The 12,201-nt window shown below is 48.9% G+C and overlaps 1 protein-coding gene across 1 annotated transcript in view; it reads left to right on the forward strand.

Annotated features, from left to right (window-relative positions):
- Positions 1-547, forward strand: part of LOC103593027 (ribonucleases P/MRP protein subunit POP1) — a 41,699-nt gene extending 41,152 nt beyond the window's left edge. Inside the window, exon 17 of the mRNA XM_008575937.1 lies at positions 121-547. The gene's annotated coding sequence lies outside the window, so the exon portion shown is untranslated. The remainder of the gene's footprint in view (positions 1-120) is intronic.
- The last annotated feature ends 11,654 nt before the right edge of the window (positions 548-12,201 follow it).

A 12,201-nucleotide genomic window follows, 5' to 3' on the forward strand; every position in this document is an offset into this window, starting at 1 on the left:
GGGTGCAACACCGAGGGTTGCGATCCCGGTGCCGGTCCGGGTCTGGTACGGGAGCGACACTGAGGGTTGCGATCCGTTGCCGGACACGGAAAAAGACAAAAAAAAAAAAAAAAAGAAAAGGTCTCTTTCTGTCTCATAGGAAGATGGCTCATCATGGCTTTTTTCCCCTGTGGAGAAACTCAGTTTCTCATCAGCTTTTAGTTGTCATGTATATCTCACTCTACCGTCAGCCTCTCACTTTCCTGCCATAAATTTCTAGCAGAGTCTGAGTGGGGGTTTGATGCTTTTTAAAAATGTGCAGCTAGGCATTATTTCATGGAAATGCATTGGGTTTTTGCAGTAGCATTTGGCAGGACATGTCTTTGGGGGTGATGAGCTGGGGAAAGATATGGAAAGTATTACAGTAGTTAGAAAGTACCTTGAGCCAATGAAATGTTGGATGTTTTTCCTCTCAGCATGCTTCTGAATGTCTTTGTGTCCAACCCAAATGAGATGGAAAATAGTCTAAGTGACATCTGTAAACAGAATAAATTAAAATGTCACCTGACGTTCAGTTGTGCATATTTATTGGGCCATTCCTCATTGGTTTTCTAGGCTCTAAGCCACTTCATCTATGGCTTAGCTCACTTGATGACAGAAGTCTGAGCTGCATGGTCACCTAACGTCATTCTGCACAGCCCCCTGTCTGGGGCCTGCCCCCCTGCCCTCATTCCAAGGGACAGGGCACATTTGCAAGGACCCTACTTTCTGGGTGGTAGGTCAAAGAGCAATGTGCTGAAAGGATAGATTAGCATTTTCCAAAATGTATTCCTGGGAGTACTAGTTGCTGGAGTTCTTCCTGAAAGGAAGTGTTTCATGGCTAAATAAATTTGAGAAAAGCTATATACGGTACCCTCCTATTTGCAGATTTGCAATGAATATTAGCATAATCAAGGCTCTGCAAATTTCTTAAAGTAATCTTTCAGTCCCCACACACATTTTTTTGTTTTTGCTTTTCTTGCATACCTATTGTCTATAGAACACTAGTTTTATGGAAATACTTAGAAAAACAGACTCTGCATATATGCAGTAAAGAATCCATGTGCCTTGTAAAAAAGACCAATAGGAATGGCTTTACTCTGTCTAGCAACTGAGTTGAGTGGCGTGTTTACTTTGATCCTACCGGGTGCCTGCCACGTTGTATTAGAGCCCATAGCTACCAAATAAGTACAACATGGCCCCTGTCCTCTTGTTGAGGGAGCAATAATTTCAGGGTTCACGAAGTCAGGAAGTGTCCTAAAAGGCAGAATTGTGAGCTCCACACTCAGAGACCAGCTACACAATTGAATTGTGTAAGAAACAGTTGATTATGATTATGCTCTGCTTTTTTTGTATGACACAAGCCATACAAAAAATACTGTCATATCAATCCTCCATATTCATCCTAGAAAAATTAGAAAATGAAGATAAGCAACAACAAAATTTATATCACCTGGATTCTCATCACCCAGATGTAACCACTGTTGCTTTTCTGATATGTATCCTTCTAGATGTTAAAGTGTGTGTGAGTAATTTTCTTTTAAGAAAAAAGATTCTTTATATGTGTCAGTAATTACTTATAAAAACCTGAACAAGTGCAGCTTAAGTGCATGTTGCCAGTTCCTTACAGGACTTGATTGGCATGAAACCTGGTGTTAATCCTCCTTTTACTGGAAGTAGGAAGTTAGTTCTTACTTGCCTACGGTGAGTTCTTTCTTCCCAGCCAGTGGCAAGTGGGGGGTGGGGGGAGGTGACAGGTTGTATGGGCTCCCTAGTGGTTTGAACTTGTGGCCAGCTGACCTGAGGCCTGAGAGCACAGAGCTAGGTTCAGGACTGGGCTGCTTAGCAGATAATACAAAAACTGTACCAACTGCGGGTCACTCGGAGCAGCAACCTGAGTTACAGTGATCCTGGTCACTGCAGGCCTCCCCAGAACACAGAGGACCACAGATGCTGGCTTTTCTTTGGCAACAGTGGCTTTCAGTCTTGGCTGCCCTTGAAAATCAATTGATAGCCCAGGCCTCAGCCCAGACATCAGTCTCAGGTTGGGCCCCAGCATCAGTATTTCCTAAGAGCTCCCCAGGCTTTGTGATGTGCTGCTTGGGGGCTGAGAAGTGCAGCCTTAGGAGGTCTGGCCCTTTGGACCCTCTGCACTTTGGGGAAGTGTGAATGGGTAACCAGGCCATGGAAACTGTATAACTCTGTGCCTTTAGTAAGTCTGCTTGCCGGTACAAAAAATGTATTTCTGCAATCAGCTCACAGGGTCTGTTGGCCGCAGTGTGTAGTATCCAGGTGGGGACTTAACGAGAGTGTAGTATGGAAGGCTGGGTGGCCCAGAATGGGGCTTCTACCCGGGAAGGACGCCCAGTCTTGAAAACAGCCTGACTCATTACTTACATAACCTTCACTACTTAAGAGTATCAAATGAGGTGTTATTTGTGTTGTCTTGGCCAGTATCCTTCCAGATCAGCTCTTCTTAACTTTGGTCATTCACTGGTATCACCTGGGGAGCTTTCAAAGCACCAGTGTCCAGGGCCTACCTCCCAGGGATGCAGATTTAAGTGGTCAGAGGTGTGGCCTGAACTCTTAAGAGCTCCCAGTGACTTGCAGCCAAGGTTGAGTTCCAGACTTTTTAAATGAGATTTCAATGTAACTAGCCAACTATACAGCTTAATCAGTGACCGGACCATGCAGGGCAGGGCAGGAGCAGATGCAGGTGATCTCCAGTGGGACACACAGCTGGTACTGATGGCCCTGGCTGGGGTCCAGCTGGAGCTGAGCAAACAGCAAAGTTTATGTCAAGGCATTTCCTGTCTCGCCCCTTTTTGAAAATTTAAACTTAACCAGGTACTATTCTGGAAGAGCCCACCCTAACCATTTGTGCGCTTTTACTTAAAGAAATGTTTACAACACGCAGCTCTCCTGTTTCTCTCTCCCACCTCATCACACCCCTCTGGGCCTCACTCACCAGCCTCTAAACACACTGGTCTTTCAGCTCCTAGAATAGCCAAGCTCTTGGCCCCTCCATGATTTTGCATGTGCCGTGCTCTATCTCCATGGAATGTTCTCGTCCCTCCTTACCTCATTCTTCCAAGCTTGATTTTTATGTTTCTCAGAGAGGCCTTCTCTGCCCGCCCTAATTAAAATAGCCTTCTCCAGCCGACATTATTCTCTGTTGCACAATGGGCTTATTTCCTGATGACATCACAATGTATAATGACTCTTTTGTTGCTTAGTTATTTATTGTCTACTCCATTAGACTGTGAGCCTCATGAAAGTGAGACTGTGTCCTGTTTGATTACTGTTGCACCCCAGGTTCTAGCACAGTACTTAATCTATAACTTGGATTTAATACATTTTTGTCAAATTGATGTGTTAAGCAAACAGGGTGTTGATGTTAAACTGTATAAATGCTATTGCAGTCCAGGCATAGGTTGTAATGAACAAATGAGCCACTAGGTGGTGCCAAGACCTCATGAGTAAACAGCTCTCTCTGGACAAAACCTCACAGCTAAGATACAATTCAGCTGTGTACGTCGTAGGACGCGTGTTATGAGGTCACAGGTCAATCAACATTCCTCCCCCCGCCCCAATTGGGGCAGATCAAAATCCTAGCTTGGAAAAGCTCCTTGGTTTTTAAAGAGGTGCCTAGAGAAGAAACACGTTAAAAGTTCTTATCTAAAGAATGAATCCCATCCACATTATCCCCAGAAAGTCTGCCCCCTCCATCCTGGGCTGAATGCCTCCGATGACGGGGAGCCCATCACTGCACCAGGAGATGCCATCTCCACCTTGGCAGCCCACGGATGGGCGAGATGCCCCTTCAGTTTCATCTTAATCCTGTCTCCCTTCATTCTATGGCGCTAGCACTGAGAACCACCCCTTTATTTTTATGAAGTCAGTTATTAATCTCTTTGCTTTCTGTCCTCCAGGCTAAACAAACCTCATTTCTTTAGCCTTCCTTCTCTTGTTTCCAACATCTCACAGAGGACCTTAGATTAGTTTTTGGACAAGAGAGAATGTGTTCTCAGAACAACACTGCACAGCTGCAGGAGCCTCAGGCAGGGACTGCTGGCTTCAGGGAGAGCCTTGAGTGTTCTGGGTCCTTGGGTCGCTGTGGGTCCTCTCTGAAGTCTCCGGCTTCCTCCTGTCTCTGCTGGGTTTAGCCACTGCTGCTTCAGGGCATGTGTTAGTTTGGTTTTTCTTATATGCAGGTGGTTTATTTTAAGCAGTGACCTAAGGGAATAGGAGTGTGGAGGCTGGGAAGAGTCAACCAGGAAGGAGTGAAGGCCAGCCCACGTATGCATTATGAGCTGGTTGCCAGCAGGGGCAATTGGGGCTCCATCCCACTGGGGACACTAAGAACTGAGTGCACCTCCGCATTGCCTGCATGAGGCCCAGAAGAAGGAGACCTTTATTTACCACCTCCGATTTCTACTGGTCAGGCGTCGTCCTAGGGAGTATTCGTGTCCCGGCACTGCCAATTCTGCGCAGGTGCTGGAACGGCTGGGCCTGCTCCGTGAGCATCCCCTGGAAGGCAGCCGGGAGCCTCGAGGGCAGGAGACTAGAGCGGCGGCTCAGGCAACGTGCGGTTGGTCCACACCTGTTCCCAGCAGGCTGCTGCAGCAAGGGCAGAGCAAAAAATGGGCCAAGAGCATGTGGGACCGGACAAAAGCTGTCCAGCACAGGGCCCTCGGGAGCCAGGGTGACATTTCCTGCTGCCGCTCTTGCAGAGCCTGGCGCGCGTGCACGTTCGCGCTTGTATGCAGCGGGTGGGGTTGGGGACGGGGGTGCCCGATGAGCACGCTGGAGCCAGCGCCACAAGTTGGGGTGCAGAGGCCAGGGTCGACCTTGCTAAAGCACAGGGCACACTTGTTAGGAAACAAGCCCACTGTTGTCTAGGGAGAAAACGGCCAAGTGGGGATGGTGCACTGGCTCTGGGGCTGCTCTAGGGTCCCACTTGCCCAGCCCGCTGGCAGCTTCCCTGCTGCTCCCCTGCTGCACCTCGCTTTCGGTTCCCTCTCGGCTTCCCCCATGTCTGCGGCTTAGCTCATCTGTTTTTCAGTGACATGGGGGATGTCGGAGAAGAGTCTGGCTGCTTCAGGTGAGATTCTAGGACTAGCAGCATCGGCAACAATAAAAATGCAGAATCCCAGGCCCATCCCAGACCTGGGATAGAATCTGCATTTGAAAAAGATGGCGAGGTGATTCGCAGACACAGGAGAGGCTCGGGAGCAGTGGACCGAGTCGGTGGTTTCCAAAGCTGCTTATCTTCAGAGCACCTGCCCAGCATGCTAAGGACGCATGGCTATGCCTCAGCCCAGAGATTCCAGCTCTCCTGGGTCTGCGGTGCTGCTCCGAAATCTTCAGCGTCTAGTAAGCTCCTTATGTGATTTCATAGGATCATGTCTGAGAATCACCAGGACAGGTCATCTTTGGGGTTTTTCCCACTTCTGAGATTTTGATATGTTTGCCATTGACATTTCACAAATTTGAATGTCACTTGTTTGGGGTGTTACGAATCGGAGCCTGATTTTTTTTTTTTTTAAGAGTGAGGCCTAGTTGCTGAATATTGAACATTCTTGCCAGGAGCTTGTCTTTCTCCAACATCCAGCAGATGTTCCTTTAGGTAACTTAACGTGTACTTTACCATGCCCTGTAAGCTCTCAGGCCTCACACTCTGGAGATTTGGGCTAATGGAAGCTCTGCTAAGGTTGGGCCGGCGTTTTGCCTCCACCCCTCAGCCGTTAGGCGCTGGAGGAGATGTGTCTGGGACGCCAGGTCCCGACTCTCTGGCATGGCTGTGGAGAGATGGGGCCTGAAGCAGCTGCAGAGAGGAGCCGGAGTGTCTGTTTGCATCAGGTCTCATCGAGCATTTTGGAGTCATTCCTGTCCACCTACATCATGCCCACACAAGCTGTGGAGAGGGCGACTTCACTCTGCCCTGGGAGCCCCGGCTGGAGCGTGCAAGGAAGCGCCCACCCTCATGGGGGGAAGAACAGCCGGGAACACAGACCCCTTGGAGGTGAGAGGAGGGAGAAGGAGGCCCTTGAGGGCAACCCCACCAGGCCAAGAGGCTACAAGGTGGCAGGAGGCTCCAAACCAAAAGAAAGGTTTCCTTAGGAGGTCCTCCTGGAACGTGAGCTCTCATGCAGAGCCCACGTGTCTCCTCCCATAAAATTCCCTTATGGGTCGTTTGCTGCCTGTGAATGGCCCATAGAGTTCTTTGGAACAGGGACAGGAAGGAAGGTAGGAATTGCTTCTTACCAGGGGGAGAGCTTGGCTCCCTGAAAAGCTTGTCACTCATTCAGGTGAAAAGCGTGTCACTTGTTCCTGTGTACCCTGCATGGAGAAGTAAGTAACAGCCAAGCTGGTCAGCATGGGGCTGAGGAGGGTTGAGGTTTGGGGTTTTATTTTTCCATCATTCACGACAGAGCACCTGGCTCTGCCCCTGCTCACGCCACACGAGGCCCAGGCTGAAGGTGGCTGTGGTCTGGGCCTCTGCCCTGTTTTCGAGCAGAATCTGTGGAAAGTTCACTAAGTGTGAGGGGGAGTGGGAAATTGGGTAGAGGAGAGATCCCATCCCTACTGTGGTGACTACAGAGTAAAGCTGGGAACACGGACAAAACAGGACGCCCAACGCCCCAGCACAACTTCCTTCATCAGAGTCACCCATGGTTCCTCAACCTCTATCACCCTCAGTATGAAAAAAAAAAAAACCCAAACCATTAGTTCTATCAGTTTGGCATGTGGAATAAATTTTAAAAGTTTCCAGCTACTCCATTCAGTCATTAGTAATGTCAAACAGGAGACACTGACCGAGCACTCACCATACCCTAGGGCTTTATGTGCGATATTTCATTTAATAGGTACAGCTACATTCGGAGGTGAGTCTTATTACTGTCACCATTTTATGGATGAGGAAACTGAGGCTTAGAGAGGTTCAGTAATTTGCTGGTGAGACAGAGGTTCAGGGCTTGGGTGTCAGTCAGGGTCGTAGCTCAGGACCGCACCCACGAGCTTGCTCCCAGCTGTCACTCGCTCAGGCCTTCAGAGACGTGTCTGCTGTTCCACACCCAGACTGCTCAGACGCAAACGTGAGTCACACACCTTGTCCTTAAGCAGTTCAAGTCAACAGCTCGCTGCTCTGGTGCCCTGTGGAGTGTCGAGGATTTTGGCTCTTGGCCTGGCACAGGAATCTGGTCTTCCTTACCCTGATGTTTTCTTAGGAAAGATGGCCCTGGAGTCCCAATAGATTTGTTTCATTTGCTTTTCTCTCTCTTTAGCTTTAAACCCTGATATGCTGCTGTTATTTACGCCTCAAGCACCACCCAGACCATTCATCTTGCTGTGCTTAGGCGTGTAGGAAAGGCCCGGGATTATGTCTCCCAGTTGGCCCACTCATGTTTAAAACATCAGCCAAGAGCAAAACAATAAAACACACACACATGGCTGTCCCCCACCCGAAAGGAGCGGGGACACCGCACAGCACTGTCTGTGCGCTGAGAGGCCGTCCTGAAGCCGCTCCCTCTGCCCGCTCTGCCGGCTGCTGTCCTCGAGGCCTCACTCCTTGACTTTTTTCATCTTGTCCTAAATCACTGGGCCGGCCCCTGCGTGCGGGCCTTTCTGGACACAGTTATTCATTCCCGACTGGGGATTAATGTTAATCTCCTGCTCACGTGACAGAGTCAAGAGTTATTCTTTCCATCTGTCACCCCTGGGGGGGGGGGGCAGAGCTATGGGTCCTTCCTTCCTCCCACCCAGAAGTCTCTGAGGGCTGTCCGCAGGGTGGCCACTGGATGGCTGTGGAGTGATGGGGCACTCCTTGAGGTCCCGGGGAGAGAAGCCACAGTTCAGCCCTGGGCTGAAAGGCCTCTGAGCGGGTGTCTTGACCAATCCCCTCCCTCATTTTGCCAAGCAGGAAACTAAGCCCCAGAGAGGGGAAGTCATGTGTCCAAAGTCATCCAAGTGCTTTGTAGCAGAGCTGGGACCAGAAGCCAGGACCAAACTTTTGAATAAAGCGTTTTTTAGAAAGAGGGTCTGACATCCACAGAGGAAGAAAGCAGTTTGCTGTGCGGGTTCAAGTTCTGCATCTCCCCTTCCACCCTCTCTTGACCTTCCCAACTTTCCTTCAGCAATCCTGCCCTCTGCGTTTCTTCTTTCAAGGGGCCGCCTGGAATTCTGGCAAGAACAAGTGCTTCAAATCCTGTCGTTCTGTGACTGTAAGACCTTGGGCAAGTCACTTACGCTCTCTGACCCTCAGTGTTCTTGTCAATAAAATGGAAATAATGTTAATGTCCTCCTCACTGTTTTGAAGCAAGACTCCAGTGGAGCCATAGATCCATAAGTGTTCTGTATTTATATTTGTTGAGCACTGGCTATGTGCCTGTCACAAAGCCTTAGGTTATTTTGTGTGGATAATGTTTTTTAATTCTTACACCAATTCTATGAGTTCTATTCATCCTCCTTTTATAGAGAGGGAAACTGAGGCTCAATGAGATGAGGTAACTGCCCAGGGTCACACAGCTAGGACGTGGTGGAGTTGGAATCAAACCCCTGTTTGTCAGCGTTCTTAGCCAACATGCTCGTTCGTAAGGGTTTCCCGCACCCTATCTTGTCCCCTTGTCTCTCACTCGCCTCCTGAGTTCTCACGGTGACCTCCTGTTAATAATCCCTCGGCAAACAGGGGTTTAAGGTATCTGGGCCAAATTAATCGTGGTCAAAGCACTGCCTGTTCATTCTCAGAGACTTCATAGAGGGAAGGGGGTGTGGCTGAGGAAGACCAGCTCGAGATCCTTATTTTCCTCTGGACCGTGGGGATGAGGGGATGATGATGGCAGGAGAGAAGGAGCGCGAGGCTCCTCGGCGAGGTCCAAGGAGGCGCAGTTCCCAGATGTGGCCGCGGGGTGGCGCCATGGACCGGCACGGGCGTTCCCAGAAGTCGCAGGGAGACAGTTCAGCTTCTTTGATGCGATCCTTGGAAGGGTGTTCAGTTCAGTTTGTCCCGTGCTGCAGCCCAGGGAACGGGATGAGGCTCAAGTTCCTTTTGATCACAGGCGTTTGTGGGACTCCAGCCACAGACCAGGCCTTTGGCTCAGGGAACCCACGGGGATGTATGACCAGGTCTGTCCCTGCCCCTGGGAGCTCACAGTCTGCCTGGGGAGACAGACACCCACACAAACGCTTCCTTCCAAATGAACACGAAGAAAGCCGGACATTATGCCAAAGCCTTAAAAAGATTAAAAATCGAATTTTTTTTATCAAGAACAAACGAGACCTCACCCCCCATACCTGGCTGCTGCCTTGCATGAGCCACCCCCAATAGACAGAGGAGTCTGAGAATCCCAGCCCTTCATGAATGCTGGAAAGAACAGTAAAAGGGCCCTCCCTCCTTAAGCACATCCCATCCTTCATGACTAACCCCTCCATCTCACCTGGGGCATCGCCCTGACTCATGCAACCTAACCTGGCCAGCTCTATTTTTTCTTCAAAATACTGTCCATTCTGTCCTTTTATAGTGTCACTTTTCCTGAATCTTCTAGAATTAACCACTCCCTCCTCTGTGTTGTGTACCCCCCTGTAATTGTGCATTTCTCACATTACAAAGTAATGTGTTGGTTTATACACCCTGCCCTGCTAGACTAAAATGTCCCCGAGGGCAGAGTTCCTGGGCTTGTATCCCCAGCACCTAGCACAGTGCCAGGCAAGCAGAGTGTGCTGGTTAGGCACTTGCTCAATCTAATGGAGTTACTTGAGAACACCTGCGTACTCGGTGTTATCTGAATTATTTTATAGATGGGGCTAGTAGCTGCAGCAGATCAACCATGAAATCTCAATGGCTTATCACACTCAGGGTATCTCTCACATCACAGTCTGATGTGAGTTGAACAGTCTTCTTCCATCTTAGTGCTATTCATCTAGAATACATCCCTCCAAGGCTGCTGTTTTAGTCTGCCTGGACTGTAATAACAAAATACCACAGACTGGGTGGCTGAAACAACAGACATTTATTTTTCACGGTTCTGGGGGCTGGAAAGTCCAAGATCAAGGTGCCAGCAGATTTGGTTCCTGGTGAGGGCTGCCTTCTTCGCTTGCAAGTGTCCTCACATGGCAGAGAGAGAGCTCTGGTCACTTTTTTTCTTGTAAGGGCACCAATTCCATCAAGGAGTCCCCAGCCTCCTGACTTCATCTAAACCTAATTACCTCCCAAAGCCCCCACCTCCAAAGACCATCATATTGGGGGTCAGGGCTTTGGCATATGAATTTGGGGGAACACAAACATTCAGTTCATCACAGCTACGTGGGCACTAAGCTGTGCTGACCCAGAAGTCATGTCATACAATTCATTGCCCCAAATTAGTCATGTTGCCCCAACATAAAGGCAAAGGGTACTGAAAAATGTAAGGAGCACGTGTATTTGGTGAGTACTATCAAACTCTGCCACAGAACCACACACACTGGTGCACACATACACATATCCACAAATGCACATACATGCACATACATGTGATACATGTGAGAGTACACACCTACAAATCATGCTCCAACACAAGTAATAAATATTAAACGACATACATAGAAACAGCCTGCAGAACATGTGTCAAAAAAGTGCACATGGGGTAAAATAATCCACATGCTGAAAAATTAAAAGAGCTGCATTTCTTAAGAAGAGTTTTTTCACCATTATTTAGTAAAGTATTATGCTTAGGACTGAGAAAAAAAGCTGTTTTGGAAGCCAACTTGAAAAGCAGCAGGCAGATGCAACAATGACAGAGGCGAGAGGATAATGATCTCTGTGTTTCTGAGGATAACAGAGCTCTGGAGACAAGCAGTTCTCCACCGGATCACAGAGAGAGCAGCAAGACGCGGTCTTTGCAAGATTCAGCTTGAGTACCAGAGACAACTGTTATACTTCTTACAACTGTTTTGCACATCTGTAGAAACCAGAGAGGCAGGCAGAGGGGAAGGCTACACCTACTGACTCGCCATGGCTTTGTGGTGCCGCCTGCCTGGGGCTGTTGATGCTGCATGGAGTTAGCGTGACTCGGGGAGGTTATCCCATGACATCTTGACATTACGGAGCCTGGAGGTGACACATCTTTGTGGGAATTAAAATAGTTGGACCAATTATAACAATAAACATGCCTTAAAAGAAAAAGGAAAGAAGCAAAGAGTTGAAGCCCTCATTGTTGACTGATCTTGCTTTCTCCCTCTCCAGGGTGGTCTAGAATGAGCGTCTGGGACACACAGACATTCTTTCACTGGGGCGTTTCTGGCCCTGCTCAGGCGATGATGAGATTCCCTGGGAGCTGTGGGCCTCTCTCCAACAGTTCAACCCCATTTGATAAACATTCACAGGGCAAGTGCCATCAGCCTGGTACCTCTCTGCGCACTCACACTACAGTGTCCTCTCGGTTGCTGCCTGCAGGGAGCTTGTGCTTTGGCAAGAGAGAAAACACACCTGCTTTAATAACTAACACAGAGGAAAGTGGGGGATCCTGCAGTGGGGGAGGGACATGCACACATGCACAAGTGTGTATATGTGCGTGTGTGCGCCTGTGCATGTGTGTGTATTAGTCTGTTTTCTATCCCTCTTAACAGGATACTCGAAACTGGGTAATTTATAAAGAAATGAAATTTATTTCTTACAGTTTTGGAGGCTGGGAAGTCCAAAGTCCAGGGAACACATCTGGTGAGGGCCTTCTTATTGATGGGAACTCTGTACAGAGTTCCGCGGTGACGCAGGGTATCATATGATGAGAATGGCCAGAGTCTTTTCATGTGCTCTCCTTATAAAGCCACCTGTCTATGCCCATGATAACCCATTAAACCATAACCCATTACTCCATGAGTGGATCAATCCATTTATGAGAGCATAGTCGTCATGATCTAATCACTTCTTAAAGGCCCCGCCTTTTAACACTGCTGCACTGGGGATCAATCTTCCACATGAACTTTGGAGGGGACGAACATTCAGACCATATCAGTGTGTGACCTGGGAAGTCTTCAAGCTAGGCCTTGGAAAATGGGTAGGACTTACCCCTCTCAACCTGGGAAGAGCATAATCTAAGGCACACAGAAGCTGCTCAGGGAGCACTGCAGGTGGCAGCTGACAGCCGAAGGCGATGAAATGGTTGGGAGGGAGGCTGGAGCCACGCCAAGGCAGCTCTGCATGCCATGACA

Source organism: Galeopterus variegatus, unplaced genomic scaffold, assembly GCF_000696425.1.
Source record: "Galeopterus variegatus unplaced genomic scaffold, G_variegatus-3.0.2 Scaffold1260, whole genome shotgun sequence".
Lineage (NCBI taxonomy): Eukaryota > Metazoa > Chordata > Mammalia > Dermoptera > Cynocephalidae > Galeopterus > Galeopterus variegatus.